The following is a 10,296-nucleotide window of genomic DNA, read 5'->3' on the forward strand; positions in this document are numbered from 1 at the left end:
GAAAGTCCGTCCGGAGGGTTTGTATCATCATCTGTCATTTGGGGGAGTTGAATTAGTTTCACAACAGGGCGTGTGTACATCTTGTCTCTGACTTGGACTTTGGCTGTCCGAACCTTCCCATCGGGCCCTGCATAGGTCTCTGCCACGGTACCCACAGGCCACAGAGCTCGTGGAAGTTGATGATCAATTAGGAGGACCACATGTCCCACTGCCAACTCTTTGCCATCCAGTCTCCACTTCTGTCTGCCCTGTAGTTCTGGTAAGTAGCAGCGGATGAAAGCAGTCCAGAACTGATCAGCCAATACCTGGCTATGTCGCCACCTGCGTTTCCCCAAGAGCTCACATGAGTCATAAAGGACTTGTGGCAATGAAGCATCACGGCGTCCCATGAGTAACATATTTGGAGTCACGGGATCCAGGTCTGCAATGTCTGATGAGACATAGCCAAGCAGCTTGGAGTTGAGTATGCCCTCAACCTCCACTAGTAGTGTTTGCAGGACAGATTCAGTCACAGATTGTTCTCGTAGAATGACTCGCAAGGCAGCCTTAATTGATTTCACTTCTCGCTCCCATGTTCCGCCGAAGTGAGGGGCACTCGGTGGGTTATAGCGAAACTGGATCTGCTGTTTAGCCAGCTGTGTCTGAAGTTCAGGAGCCATTTGACTAAAGCTGTCCTTTAACTCATGATCGCCTCCAGTGAAGTTTGTGCCATTGTCACATAATAACTCGAAAGGCTTCCCTCTACGGGCTATAAAGCGTCGTAAAGAAAGGAGGAAGGCATCAGTGTCCAAGTGTTCAAGGAGATCAAGATGTAAACATCTGGTTGTTAAACACTTGTATAAAATCCCCCATCTCTTTTCTTGGCGCCGGCCTATCTTTACATGAAAGGGCCCAAAGCAGTCTACGCCGGTGGAGTAGAATGGTGGTTTGAAGAGGCGTAACCTACAGAGTGGGAGGTCAGCCATCTGTGGATTCTGTGGCTTGGCACGCCAAAACTGGCAATCCTGACAGGAATGTTGGTGTTTGCGTACAGCTTCACGGCCTCTAAGCACCCAGAATCTACGGCGTAGCTCTGCTAGAACTCGCTCTGCACCAGGATGATGGAGTTGTTGATCTATGTCTTGAATGAGTAGCTTTGTGACCTGATGTTTAGGGTCTAGGACAATTGGGTGGATGGTATCGGAAGGCAGGGTTTCGATTTGACGAAGTCGTCCACCCACTCTGATAAGACCAGTATCTTTATCATACTCTGGAGCGAGAGAGCTCAAGTGACTGTCTGTTGGAATGGACTGACCAGCTTTCAAAGCTCTGAATTCGTCTGGGAATGAATCAATCTGTGCCTGTGCTAAGAGAAACTTCTCTGCCTGAATAAACTTTGAGGCTTCACAAGTGGCGTCAATATTGGCCGCCCCATCGCAGGAATCGACAGCAGCTTGAACTAGCTCCTTCCAGGTTCTGAACTGACTGAGGTCTGAAAGCACTGGACTAGGAACAGTGACTGCTCCAACAAAGAATGACCTTTTCATCTCACTAAGGTCAGGCTCAGTGCCTGTGCTGGGTATTATTGGCCACATATCCAGTGATTCAGTCAGAAAGGATGGCCCAGATCTCCATTGGTGAGAGCTTACCAACTCTGTTAAGGTGAGACCTCTGGTGATGTGGTCAGCTGGGTTTCGAGCGGAGTCAACATACCTCCACCTAGTAACATCTGTCAAAGTCTGAATCTCGGCTACTCGTGACCCCACAAACACCTTGTATCGGCATGACTCCGACATTAACCAATGCAACACAGTAGTGGAATCAGTCCAATATGTAACTTGGTTTATGGGAAGGGTCAGTTCAGCCTGTATCACTTTGGCCATCTGGGATCCAGAAAGCGCAGCGCACAGCTCTAGACGTGGCATGGATAGGCATTTACGTGGGGCCACTCTAGACCGAGCTAGGACAAAAGTGACATGGACTTTCTCACTGTTGTCTGTGATCCGAAGATAGGCCACGGAACCATATACCTTCTCCGAGGCGTCACAAAAGACATGCAACTCCCTAATGGTGGAAGGAGTGTCTGATTTGCCAGGAGCATAAGGTCGGGGGAATTGTACTTCGGTGATACTGGAAAGCTCTGCGACCCATGTGGACCATTTCTCACGCAGATGTAGGGGTTCGATAGGGTCATCCCAGCTGAGGTTGTGTTTCCAAAGATCCTGAATAAGAATCTTAGCCCTTGTGGTGAATGGTATGATAAAACCCAAAGGGTCGAATTGGCTTGCTAAAGTTTTATACAGATTTCTCATGGTGGGCTGAACAGGCTCTGCTAAGCGGTTCTTATACCCGAGGGTGTCATCAAGGCAATTCCACTGTAGACCGAGGGTAGGTTCCTGCATGTCTGTGCCATTCTGAGACAACCAGCACTCACTACTAGCTGATCTGGCTTCCGATGGGAGGTGCTTGAGGGTGGATGGTATATTGCTCGCCCACTGTCTGATCTCAAATCCTCCCTGTAGCAAAGACTGACGCAATCCATCTATTATGGCTCTGGCCTCACCTTGGTCAGGAGTGCTGTGAAGACAGTTGTCGACGTAGAATGAGTTCTCCACGATTTCAGCTAAGCCAGCCATGATGTCTTTGTGTTGCTGGGCATGATACTGAAGAGCATAAATGGCGCAGCACGGGCTGCAGGTCGTACCAAAGGGAAGTACCTGCCACTCGTAGATGTCTGGGTCAGCTTCCCTATCCATGTTCCTCCAGATGAATCGCAGCACTGACTTGTCACCAGGTAAGAGACGTACTTGGTGGAACATACCTTTGATGTCCCCACTCACTGCAACGGCATGTTGCCTGAACCTCAGTATGACGCCTAGCAAAGATGGACCCAGAGTTGGCCCTGGAAGGAGTTGTTCATTTAAGCTTTGACCATGGTACTGGAAGGAACAGTTGAAGACTATTCGGTCCTTCCCGTTATGATGCACCATGTGGTGCGGAATGAACCATGACTCAGCGGACTTGTCTGCCTCCTCTGGTGTTATCTTGGCAATGTAGCCTGCTGATTCAAGCTTTTGAATTTCAGAACAGTAAGTTTGAGCTTGCTCAGGATTCTTGGCCAGCTTTCTTTCTATGTTTCTAAGAGTGGAGAGTACAGCCTCTTTGCCTGCATGCAGCAAGGCGATAGGAGTACGCCTTAATAGCGGAGTAGCATATCGTTGGATACCATTCACGTCTACTCTGACAGTAGCAGACTGCAAGAGGTTATAGCATTGTTGGTCTTGTTTTGATCTTGTGATCAACTTTTCATTGTATGGCAAGGTGTCAATTTGCCACAAACGCTCCACATGCTGATACAGCTCGTCACGTGTTGGGGCTGTCATAATATGAAGGCATTGTTGCTGGCCTTTAGGGGGCTGAATTGGACACATTGGGCCTTGCAATACCCAACCAAGCTTGGTACATATGGCAACAGGGCCACCCTCTGCTCCGCTACGCACTGGCTGAATCGGAGTCAGGAGGTGTGGCATATCAGACCCTATGAGGAGTAAGGGTTTGACTTTGTCTACAGGTTGTAGTGGTAGACCTTTCAGGTGCCGATATGCTTTCTGAAGAGCTGCCACAGGGTAATTGTGTTCAGCAAGACATAGACCAGAAGCAGTAAAGGCATTACGAATGACATACCTCTCTGTTGGTTTGGTGATGGGTGAGACCTTTGTTGGATTGTCTGTAGAGGGAGAACTTCTGGAGCTCCATTTAACCCAAGCTGCTGAATTACTGGAGGAAGGATGATGGTTCTTTCAGAGCCATCATCTAGGACAGCATGAGCTTCAATTGCTTGGCCACCACTGTGCAAGAGAACTTTGACAACCTTAAGCATAACTTTCTGTGATCGATTGGGCCTATCAAGATAGATCAGTGTGGATGGCAAGCTCACCATAAGCACTGCTCGGGAAGTATCTTTGACAGACTCGTGTAGGACAGTAAGGTGCAATTCTTTAAAGACTTTGCAGGGCCGCTTAAGGTTACAGGAGTCCACTGGATGATTTCGGCCACATTTCCAACAATGTTTACCTTCTGTGATCCAGGTGACGATCTGTGTGGTGGTCAGCCTCTTGAATTTATCACAGGAGTTGAGATAATGATCTTGGTTGTTGCAATGAGGACAATACGGCTTTGGCTTGGAGCTGACTTTCGCCTGCGCAGGTTCAGAGGGCTTGGCATTTTTCTCTGATGTCAGAAGTACAGGTGTCGACCGCTCCCGATAAGGTGTGGTTCCCTTGTTCTTGCTATATGACTTGGTTGTGTCAGATTGAAACATGGCAGCAGCTCGACTAGAGATACGCTTTGCTTGTGACTTTGTTTGTAACCAAGCTGCCAAGTCGGGGAGGGTGTAGGTTCTATCTGTACCAGTCTGAAGAATACCATGGCTTAGACAGTATTCTACAAAGCCATCTCGGTAAGCGGGTGGCATCTTTCCCAGAAGGCGGTCTACATGAGAACCACACATAAGCTCATATCCATTCTGACCCTCCAGAGTCCTTAACATGCCTACCAGGGATTGAACAGACAAGGCAAACGAGTCAAATGCATTGGTATCACCCATTCTGAGAGGCGGAGTACTCATGATAGCACCTAATTCTGCTTGCACAAGCTGCCTTGGCTGGCCATACTTCTCCTGCAAAGCCTGCAATGCTGCCGTGTATGGTTGTGGGTGGTGCATATATGCCTTAGCCAACTGTTGAGCGCTAGCAAATTTCAGATGACTCAGCAACACTTGATATTTGTACTGCTCGCTAATGTGAGTATGGTGGCTTAATAGATTATCCAAGGCCAATTTTAACAAAGCAAAGTCACTTTCGGTGCCACTCTCAAACACTGGTAGTGTGGGGCGAGGGATACCATAAGCAGCTGCCATCAGAAGCTCTGTCCCGGGTTGAGGCAAGTAACCAGTTTGAGGAACAGATGCATTTGGATAGGGATGAGGGCCGATGGGTGTGTTATGTGATACTGTCACTTGCTGCTGTGTGGCTGAAAAGGGATTAGTCTGACCCATAGGTGGGGTTACCTGGCTTGGTAACAGAGTATTCACATTTGAGGATGATGCAATGGTTGCGACAGGGGGTACAGTCTGTGACACCAGGACGCCATCTGTGTGTGATGTTACTGCTGGTTGCATAGGGTTTAATGAGGTCAGTGGCAGCGAGACTGGGCTGGCCTGCTGTGGAACAGGTGACATGTTTTCCACAGGGTATGCGGCTTGTGGTCTCCCTTGGACTTGAGTGACTGCACACGGGAACTGTGCTGTGAGAGCTGGAGCTTGTGTAGGCATAATCGCTTGTAATGGTAAGGGAGAAGTTTTAGGTGTTGACTGAACTGTGTGCAAGTCTCTTAATGTGCTCTGTGCCTCTGGAACAGTCTGTGTGGCTTGCATCACTGAAGTTGAGGGGCAGGGAGACTGCTGACATACAGGTGAGAGGGCTGAGCTGGCATGAAGGAACCGAGGTGGTGGCCCAGTTGTGTCAGGTGATGCTTGGGTCTCTGGATCAGTCAAACTTGTATCTTTGCTGAGTAGGGAACACACCAGCTTGGCCACTTCTAGATCAGTTTCTGCTTTTTTCAACTTGCGCCGTCGTTCTAACTGATTAGATAAGGCCTCCTTTGCCATAAGAGCCTCTTCCTGAGCCCGCTGAGCCTCTTTAGCTTGGGTTTGCAGTCTCTGATATTCCTTTTCTGCCAGTGTGTCCTGCTCTATTTGGTGAAGTAGTTCGTCATACTGCCGCTGTTTGATTCTCTCCTCCACTATGGCTGCCTGACTGCTTGTGAGAGCAGAAGTAGCTGGCAGACCAGAGATAATGGAATGACAACTGGATCTGGAATGAGAGCTGGCTTTACTATGGGACGTTTTCCTCGATTGGCTCTTATGTTGGCTGTGACAGCGAGAAGAAGCGATTGGAGGAGGGTCCACTGGAGGTATGTAGCCAACCTCATAGTCACCCAGATGAGAAGGCAGTTTACTCTGTCTTTTGGGTCTATCCACAGTCTCTGATGCATCACTAGCTGCAGTGTCCATATTGTTTGCTGTTACCAGCTCCGGCTCGAAGGACCAATTTATGTGGGGAAGTACTTCCCAACATCTATTTTAAATCATGGATCTGATGGCGGACAAATATGGACAATGATTCCGATAAGAGAATCAGGCACAGGAGAAGTATATCCTCTTCAAACTTCTCTTTAATAGCACTTGTCAGGCAGTCAGTAATATCCATTTACAATATAATTGTGTGGAGTTATGGAAAGTTGTGTTGTGGTCTGTAAAACAATAAATGAATATAATATGAATACAATATTTCTGTACAAATGTCTCAAAGTATCAATAACTGATTAAAACAGTCATTACAAATGAATAATCAACTTTCAGATAATATATGAACCTTATATAAGATGATAAACATCAATACACGGCATGACGCAGCATATAATAACAAGGCACGTGTTAACTCAACGTGATCATACTGATGCGGCTGACAAGATTAGCGTCTATCCGCGATCGCGCTGCGATCGTCATTTGCATATCTCAAACACTCGCCAAACATCTGACATTTACAATAACAACTTGTTGAATAAACAATATTCACATGATTACTCACAATTTTGCATGAACGCACAACACTGAACAATATCGGGAAGAGCGCGGCTGGAGCTGGCTCTCTCATCAGTCTGATGGAAGTAGCAACTCTCATATCAGTCCGTCAGAAACCGTTGTGTATTTTCCATTCCGGCGCGGGCTTTCTGACACATTACTTTATTAGTTACTTGTAATGCGTTACCCCAACACTGGTTAAACAGTTATTCAAATGAGTTCAAATTGATTCCCTTCATATTACATGTGTGAGACAAACACAGGTTAAAGGTAAAGAGGATTTTATTTACACAGGATAAAGGTGAGGAGGGACAATGATCCGCATTAGGAGAAGCAGTAGTTGCGGTTGTGCTTGTTGATCCACAAGTGCTTCAGTTTCGGATCGTTCATGTAGCGGTCAAGCAGCAACTCTTTTTCTCGTCGCTCCTTCTCCTTGATCATTTTCTTCTCCTCCTTGTTCTTGGCCTTCTCCTCTGCCCAGGTGAACAGAAAAAGTGGCACTTTTCTTTTGCACTTTTCCTGGATGTTCACAGTGTGCTGGGTCTCATTCTTGGGACCGTCAGGAGAGGTTACACAGGAGAGCTTCATCGAGAGCTCATCAAGCTCTGTTTTCTCAGAGGAATGGCCTTGTATGGTGCTGGAGTCTCCCATTTCACTGGGATTCTCTTCCTCAAATCCCTGGACCTCCTCCACTTCGCACTCCCACGCTTCCTCCTGCACCTCGCTGTCCTTCTCCAACCAAGCAAACATCTTTCTCGGTTTCATTTCAGCCTCCGGCATTTGGGGGCGTTCAGACTTGAGAAAGTCACTGGCCCAGAAGGTCATATACTCGCTCTCCTCATCCTCTATATCAATCAGCATGAGTTCTGGAGGCGGCTCAAACAGGGAAGAAGTAAAGAGCTGAGGCTTCCGGCTGGGAGGACGATGCAGAGCAACGACTTCATCAGGACATGGAGAAACCACCAACAGTTTGGGAGGATCCACTTGAGGTGCTGGAGCCAGTTTCTGAGGACTCTCAGGTGGTTTTGTCACCGGCGGCAGGGGTTGGAAGCGATCAGCTGGCAGAGCGAGGTGTTCGGAGACACTTGGAGGCATTGGTAGCTCTTCCTCTATTGGCTTCAAGAAGGAAGATCTGACCGGAGCATGCAGAGGTTTGACCTCCACAAGAAGAGGCGTTGGCTCTGTGGCCTTCTGTTGCTTCAGTTTTCTCTTCTTCTTTTTCTTTTCTCCAGCTTCCCTCAGCTCACTTCCTCCCTCCATCAACTTTTCCAGACTGTGCATCTCTCTTTTTTTCTGATGCACACGTCCACTCTTCTTTATCTTTATCTTTTCAAGTCTGAGTGGCGCTCTCTCCTCTTCAGCCTCATCTTTATGACTGATCTTTCCTTCGATCTTCACCTCTCTTTCCTCCTCTTTCTCTCCAAGCTGGCACTTCTTAGGTACCTTGCGGCGTCTCTTCCTGCACTTCCTGTCATTGGCAGTGAAGTCGAAGGCCTCACACTCCTCTGGAAGTTTCTCTACCGCCGCTAATTCTTGCGCTGCACACGGCTGTGTCTCCCTTCTGCGCAAGAAGTGAGCGAAACGCTCAAACAGTCGAATAAAAACACTGCTAAACAGCGCCATTAATGGACACTGAATGCTGCAATCGAATTCAATATTTGTCGATATATCTGCAGAAAGTCTCGAAAGTCTTTCGATCAGTTCACTCCTAACACACCAACAGCAGACCAGAGTCAGAGCTGCAGTTTAGTGCTCCAGAACGGAATCTCCACTATGATGTCACAGCAGTCAGAACTCTGAACAACGTGAGCTTTAAAAGAGATTTTTTTCTCTATTTTATTACATAAAATAATATGAAATATATTTTAATGTTAATATATTAAAATATATATAAAATATATGAAATATATTTTAAAGTTAATATATTACAAATATATAAAATAAAATTTAAGAATTGTTAATATTAAAGTAAATAGAAATTTCTTGTAATGGCAAAGCTGAATTTTCAGCATCAGTCATTCTGTGTCAAATCATTGTAATATGCTAATTTGCTAAAAAAAACAAAAACTTATCAATATTATCAATGTTGAAAAATATTTCATATTATTATCACTGTTGTTCTGCTTAATATTTTTGTGACTCTGTTTGTGAAACGATGCTGTCCCAGTGTCTGTTTCCTCTGTATGTTCCACAAAAACTACAACATTTCCCATCAAAGATGATTAGTTCAATTCTAAAGTTCAATTTACTTTGAACATTAGAAAAAAACGTTGTATTGTGAATTTCACACTTCTCGGTTTCACAGACAGGGCTTAGACTAAACCAGGCCTTAGTTCAATTAAGACATTTAAGCTTTTATGAATCAATGTATCCTAAAAAGAAACATTACTGGTGAACATCTTGAGACAAAACAATGGCTCTGGCATATTTTAAGATATGTCAGTGCAAGTTGCTTTCAGTTAAAACAGCTCAAACATGCATTTTAGTCTGAGACTAGCTTAAGCCTTGTTTGTGAAACCGGGGGCTGGAGTTTTGTGAAATCTGGTTGCAGCACACACATAAGGAGAATCTTCACATATTTTTTTTCTCGCACATCTCAAATATGCACACACTACAAGATGTGAAAATTGTAGCGCAGCACACACTAAAAGGATATTATTAAGATTATCAGACCCAGAAGAGCACCTCACGTGATCTCATGGGGAAGCGGATGTAAACAAACAGCAGATCGTCGCTGACATCTAAACATCTAAACATCTGATTTCACGGTCACGATTTCAAAAGCCTCTTATTCACTTCTTTCAGCGGCTGTTGTTAATGAACTGATGTAATCTTCCCCATTTAAAATCCTAAATATCAAACATGTCTTCATTTCTATTCACATTTCATCTAGCGGAAACATTTGGTACTGCGCCCAAACAAAATCTTACTGAAAGCTAATTTTTCGATATATATCAACCTCAAATGTGGAATTGGAACAACTTTTAGATTTATGGCTTTGATTTTCTCTCTGTTTTAGAGTAAAATGTGTTTTGAAAAATATAGATTTCGTATAAAAATTGAAAATAGTATTTTTGTGCATTTTTCATAACAAATTTTACATGCATACAGGTACATGTAAAATTCTATAACTGGAGGCAAAGAGGTTCAGCTGACAAAAAAGTTGGGGAATCCCTGCATTGCATGTAAATATGAAATGACATGAATTTGTACATTTTAATGTGTTTAAAAGAAAAAAGCCTTCCAACGACAGTAATACATGGTTAAATTACTCAGTGTTCATTCAAATAATAATTAATATGTTCATCAGGAGTTGATTAGATATGCAATGTTGAAAAAACACTTGAAAGTGAAGTGATTTCTGTAAATCCAGTTTTCAGTGATCGGCTTCATTATGTCTCTCTGCAGTTCCACAAACCTTGAACACCTTCTGAATGTATATAAGCAGTAATCTTTTTTAGAAAGGAATATTTAAAATATAACAAGTAGAATCAATGAATTATGAATAATTTACTGCCATTGTGAGAATAATATGTAATCATGTAGTTTATAGAAAAAAAGTAAATGTAGTCTGGTTACGTGTATTTTAAAATGTAATATAATCTAATTACAAGTACTTAATTTTTGGAATCTGTTTATGTAATCCAAATTACATGTGTATATATATATATATA

Source organism: Chanodichthys erythropterus, chromosome 14 (assembly GCF_024489055.1).
Source record: "Chanodichthys erythropterus isolate Z2021 chromosome 14, ASM2448905v1, whole genome shotgun sequence".
In the NCBI taxonomy this organism is placed as follows: domain Eukaryota; kingdom Metazoa; phylum Chordata; class Actinopteri; order Cypriniformes; family Xenocyprididae; genus Chanodichthys; species Chanodichthys erythropterus.